Source organism: Triticum dicoccoides, chromosome 2B, assembly GCF_002162155.2.
Source record: "Triticum dicoccoides isolate Atlit2015 ecotype Zavitan chromosome 2B, WEW_v2.0, whole genome shotgun sequence".
Lineage (NCBI taxonomy): Eukaryota > Viridiplantae > Streptophyta > Magnoliopsida > Poales > Poaceae > Triticum > Triticum dicoccoides.
This window is the reverse complement of record NC_041383.1, coordinates 654510373-654516960: the sequence shown is the minus strand read 5'-3', so window position 1 is coordinate 654516960 and position 6588 is coordinate 654510373.

Sequence of the window (6588 nt, the reverse complement as noted above, 5' to 3'; positions counted from 1 at the left end):
TGGTCTTAATGGGCCACGGGAGGGACAGACCAACCCATAAGGGATGGTGAGCCCCTCTCCCTAGCCGGCCAGCCCTAGGAAAGGAAAGGGGGAAGGGCTAGCCCCTCCTGCCTTCCCCTCTCATGGGAGAAAGGAAAGGGGGCGCCACCCTCCCCTGCCTTTTCCCCGCTCATATACATGGCAGGGAGGCGCCACCTTGGGAGAGACTCCAAGTAGGATTCCCCCTACTTGGGCACCCCCTTTGGCTGCTCCTCCCTCCCTCCCACCTATATATATGTGGGAGGGGTGCCTAGCACACAACAGACAATTGCCTAGCCGTGTGCGGCGACCCCCTCGGCCGTTTACACCCCCGGTCATATTTTCGTAGTGCTTAGGCGAAGCCCTGCGGAGATCACTTCACCATCACCGTCACCATGCCGTCGTGCTGTCAGACTCACCCACTACCTCGTTGTCTTGCTGGATCAAGAAGGCGCGGACGTCACCGAGCTGAACGTGTGCTGAACGCGGAGGTGTTGTACATTCGGTAATCGACCGGTTGGATCGCGAAGAAAGTTCGACTACATCAACCGTGTTGTGAAACGCTTATGCTTACGGTCTACGAGGGTACGTAGACACACTCTTACCCTCATTGATATGCATCTCCATGGATAGATCTTGCGTGTGCGTAGATTTTTTTTGTTTTCCATTTTATGTTCCCCAACAGTGGCATCATGAGCCAGGTCTATGCGTAGATGATATGCACGAGTAGAACACAAAGAAGTTGTGGGTGGTGATGTTCATACTGCTTACCACCAATGTCTTATTTTGATTCGGTAGCATTGCGGGATGAAGCGTCCTGGACCAACCTTACATGTCCAAGCACATGAGACCGGTTCCACCGACTGACATGCAACTAGTTTTTCATAAAGGTGGCTGGCGGGTGTATGTTTCTCCTACTTTATTTGAATCAAATTGATTGCGGTCGGTCCTTGAAGAAGGTTAAAATAGCAAACTTGATAAATCATCGTTGTGGTTTTTGTCATAGGTAAGAACGGTTCTTACTAGAAACCCGTAGCAGCCACGTAAAACTTGCAACAACAAAGTATAGGACGTCTAACTTGTTTTTGCAGGGTATGTTGTGATGTGATATGCTCAAGACATGATGTGATATAGGTTATTGTATGAGATGATCATGTTTTGTAATTTATCGGTAACCGACAGGAGCTTACAGTTTTCTCTTTATTGTATGAAATGCAAACGCCATGTAATTGCTTTACTTTATCGCTATGCATTAGCAATAGTTGTAGAAGCAATAGTTGGCGAGACGACCACGATGCAACGATGGAGATCAAGGTGTCGAGTCGGTAACGATGGTGATCATGACGATGCTTTGGAGATGGAGATCAAAAGCACGAGATGATGATGGCCATATCATGTCACATATTTTGATTGCATGTGATGTTTATCTTTTATGCATCTTATTTTGCTTAGAACGACGGTAGCATTATAAGATGATCCCTTCACTAAATTTCAAGAGATAAGTGTTCTCCCCGAGTATGCGCTGTTGCGAAAGTTCATTGTTTTGAGACACCACGTGATGATCGAGTGTGATAGACTCTACGTTCACATACAATGAGTGTAAGACAGTTTGGCACATGCAGAATACTTAGGTTAAACTTGACGAGCCTAGTATGTACAGACATGGTCTCGGCACACTAGAGACCGAAAGGTCAAACGTGAGTCATATAGTAGATATGATCAACATAGAGATATTCACCATTGATGACTACCCCATCTCACCTGATGATCGGACATGGGTTAGTTGATTTGGATCACGTATCACTTAGATAACTTGAGGGATGTTTATTTACGTGGCAGTTCATTAGCAATATGATTAATTGAACTTAATTTATCATGAACTTAGTCCTGATAGTATTTGCAAATTATGTTATAGATCAATAGCTCGCGATGTAGCTCCCCTAATTTTTTGATATGTTCCTAGAGAAAAATAAGTTGAAAGATGATAGTAGCAATGATGTGGACTGAGTCCGTGATCTAAGGATTATTCGCATTGCTGCATAGAAAAAATATGTCCTTGATGCAACGCTAGGTGACAAACCTATTGCAGGAGTAGACACAGACATTATGAACGTTTGGCAAGCTCGATATGATGACTACTTAATAGTTTAGTGCAACATGCTTTACGGCTTAGAACCGGGACTTCAAAAATGTTTTGCAAGCCACGGAGCATATGAGATGTTCCAAGAGCTGAAATTGGTATTTCAGACTCATTCCCATGTCAAGAGGTATGAGAGCTCTAACAAGTACTTTGCCTACAAGATGGAGGAGAATAGCTCAGCCAGTGAGCATGTACTCAGAATGTCTAGGTAATACAATTGCTTGAATCAAGTGGGAGTTAATCTTCCAGATAAGATAGTGATTGATAAGAGTTCTCTAGTCACTATCACCAAGCTACTAGAACTTTGTGATGAACTATAATGTGCAAGGGATGACGAAAAAATTCCCAAGCTCTTCACGATGTTGAAATCGACGAAGGTAGAAATCAAGAAAGAGCATAAAGTGTTGATGGTTAACAAAACCACTAGTTTCAAAGGGCAAGGGACAGAAAGGGAACTTCAAGAAGAACAACAAACAAGTTGCCGCTCCCATGAAGAATCCCAAAGCTCGACCCAAGCCTAAAACTGAGTGCTTCTATTGCAAAGGAAATGGTCACTAGAAGCGGAATTGCCCCAAATACTTGGCAGATAAGAAGGATGCAAAGTGAACAAAGGTATATTTGATATATATGTTATTGATGTGTACTTTACTAGTGTTCATAGTAGCCCCTGGGTATTTCATACCGGTTCAGTTGCTAAGATTAGTAACTCGAAATAGGGGTTGCAGAATAAACAGAGACTAGTTAAGGGTGAGGTGGCGATGTGTGTTGGAAGTGTTTCCAAGATTGATATGATCACCATCGCACACTCCCTCTACCTTTGGGATTAGTGTTGAGCCTAAATAAATGTTATTTGGTGTTTGCGTTGAGCATGAATATGATTAGATCATGTTCATTGCAATACGGTTATTCATTTAAGTCAGAGAATAATTGTTGTTCTATTTATATGAATAAAACCTTCTGTGGTCATACACCTAATGTGAATGGTTTATTGAATCTCGATCGTAGTGATACACATATTCATTATATTGATGCCAAAAGAAGCAAAGTTGATAATGATAGTGCAACATACTTGTGGCACTGTCGTTTAGGTCATATTGGTGTAAAAGCACATGAAGAAACTCCATGCGGATGGACTTTTGGAATCACTTGATTATGAATCATTTGATACTTGCGAACCATGCCTCGTGGGCAAGATGACTAAAACTCCATCCTCCGGAACAATGGCGCGAGCCGATGACTTATTGGATATAATACATATCGATGTATGCGGTCCGATGAGTGTTGAAGCACGCGGCGGGTATCGTTATTTCTGACCTTCACATATGATTTGAGTAGGTATGGGTATATCTACTTGATGAAACACAAGTCTGAAACATTTGAAAAGTTTGAAGAATTTCATAGTGAAGTGGAGAATCATCGTAAAAAGAAAATAAAGTGTCCACGATCTGATCGTGGAGGCGAATATTTGAGTTACGAGTTTGGCCTTCATTTAAACAATGTGGAATAGTTTCACAACTCATGCCACCTCAAACACCACAGTGTAATGGTGTGTCTGAACGTCGTAACCATGCGTAATGGTGTGTCTGAACGTCGTAACCATGTGAAATGGTGTGTCTGAACATCGTAACCATACTTTATTTGATATGGTACGATCTATGATGTCTCTTACCGATTTACCACTATCATTTTGGGGTTATGCATTAGAGATAGCTGCATTCACGTTAAATAGGGCACCATCTAAATCCGTTGAGACGACACCATATGAACTATGGTTTGGCGGAAACCTAAGCTGTCATTTCTTAAAGTTTGGAGATGTGATGCTTATGTCAAAAGACTTTAGCCAGATAAGCTCGAACCCAAATCGGAGAAGCGTGTCTTCATAGGATACCCTAAATAAATTATTGGGTACACCTTCTACCACAGATCCAAAGGCAAGATCGTTGTTGCTAAGTTTGGGTCCTTTCTATAGAGGAGTTTCTCTTGAAAGAAGTGAGTGGGAGGAAAGTAGAACTTGATGAGGTAAATGTACCTTCTCTCGAATTGGAAAGTAGCCAATCACAGAGAACCATTCCCATGATGGCTACACCAACTAGAGAGGAAGCAAATGATAATGACCATGAAACTTCAAATCAAGTTGCTACTGAGCCTCGTAGGTCAACCAGAGAACGATCCGCACTAGAGTGGTACGGTAATCCTGTTCTCGAAGTCATGTTATTAGACCAAGGCGAACCTATGAACTATGAAGAAGCTATGATGAGCCCAGATTCTGACAGATGGCTTGATGCCATGAAATCTAAGATAGGATCCATGTATGAGAACAAAGTGTGGACTTTGGTGGACTTGCCCGAGGATCGGCAAGCCATAGAAAATAAATGGATCTTCAAGAAGAAGACTGACGCTGATGGTAATGTTACTGTCTACAAAGCTCGACTTGTCACAAAAGGTCTTCGACAAGTTCAAGGGGTTGACTAAGATGAGACTTTCTCACCTGTAGCGATGCTTAAGTCCGTCTGAATCATGTTAGCAATTGTCGCATTTTATCATTATGAAATCTGGCAAATGGACGTCAAAACTGCATTCCTTAATGGATTTCTTAAAGACAAGTTGTATATGATGCAACTAGAAGGTTTTGTTGATCCTAAAGGTGATGATAATGCATGCAAGCTCCAGCGATCCATCTATGGATTGGTGCAAGAAACTCGGAGTTGGAATATACGCTTTGATGAGGTGATCAAAGCATACGTTTTTATACAGACTTACGGCGAGGCCTGTATTTACAAGAAAGTGAGTGGGAGCTCTTTAGCATTTCTGATATTATATGTGGATGACATATTATTGATTTGGAAATGATATAGAATTTCTGGATAGCATAAAAAGATACTCGAATAAGAATTTTTCAATGAAAGACCTCGGTGAAGATGCTTACATATTGGGCATCAAGATCTATAGAGATAGATCAAGATGCTTAATAAGATTTTCAATGAGTACATACCTTGACAAGATTTTAAAGGAGTTCAAAATGGATCAGTGAAAGAAGGAGTTCTTGACTGTATTGTAAGGTGTGAAGTTGAGTAAGACTCAAAACATGACCACAGTAGTAGATAGAGAGAGAATGAAATTCATTCCCCATGCCTTAGCCATAGGTTCTATAAAGTGCGCGATGTTGTGTACCAGACATGTTGTGTGTCTTGCCATGAGTTTGGCAAGGGGGTACAGTAGTCATCCAGGAGTAGATCACTGGACAGCGGTCAAAATTATCCTTAGTGGACTAAGGAAATGTTTCTTGGTTATGGGAGTGATAAAGGGTTCGTCGTAAAGGGTTACATCATGGAAGTTTTAACACTAATCTAGATGACTCTAAGTCTCAATCTGGATACGTATTGTAAGTGGGAGCAATTAGCTAGATTAGCTCCATGCAAAGTATTGTAGACATAGAAAATTGCAAAATACATACGGATCTAAATGTGACACCCGTTGACTAAACCTCCCTCACAAACAAAACATGAACACACCTTAGTACTCTTTGGGTGTTAATCATCTGGTGATGTGAACTAGATTATTGACTCTAGTAAACTCTTTGGGTGTTAGTCCCACGGTGATGTGAACTATGAGTGTTAATCACATGACGATGTGAACTAGATTATTGACTCTAGTGCAAGTGGGTGATTGAATGAAATATGCCCTAGAGACAATAATAAAGTTGTTACTTTATATTTCCTTATTCATGATAAAGGTTTATTATTAATGCTAGAACTGAATTGATCAGAAACATAAATACATGTGTGAATACATAAACAAATACCATGTCCCTAGTAAACCTCTACTAGACTAGCTCGTTGATCGAAGATGGTTAAGGTTTCCTAACCATGGACATGTGTTGTCACTTGATAACAGGGTCAGATCATTAGAAAAATGATGTGATGGACAAGACCCATTTGTTAGCTTAGCATAATGATCGTTCAGTTTATTGCTATTGATTTCTTCATATCAAATACATATTCCTCTGACTATGAGATTATGCAACTCCCGGATACTGTAGGAATGCCTTGTGTGCTATCAAACATCACAACATAACTAGGTATATATCGAGATTAGGATTTGTAACTCCGAGTATCGGAGAGGTATCTCTGGGTGCTCTCGATAATACACATCATAAGCTTGCAAGTAAATGACTAAGGAGTTATTCACGAAGGTGATGTATTAAGGAATGAGTAAAAAGACTTGTCGGTAACGAGATTAAACTAGGTATGTGAAGGAAATATGCCCTAGATGCAATAATAAAGTTATTATTTATTTACTTATTTCATGATAAATGTTTATTATTCATGCTAGAATTGTATTAACTGGAAACATAATACATTTGTGAATGCATAGACAAACATAGTGTCACTAGTATGCCTCTACTTGACTAGCTCATTAATCAAAGATGG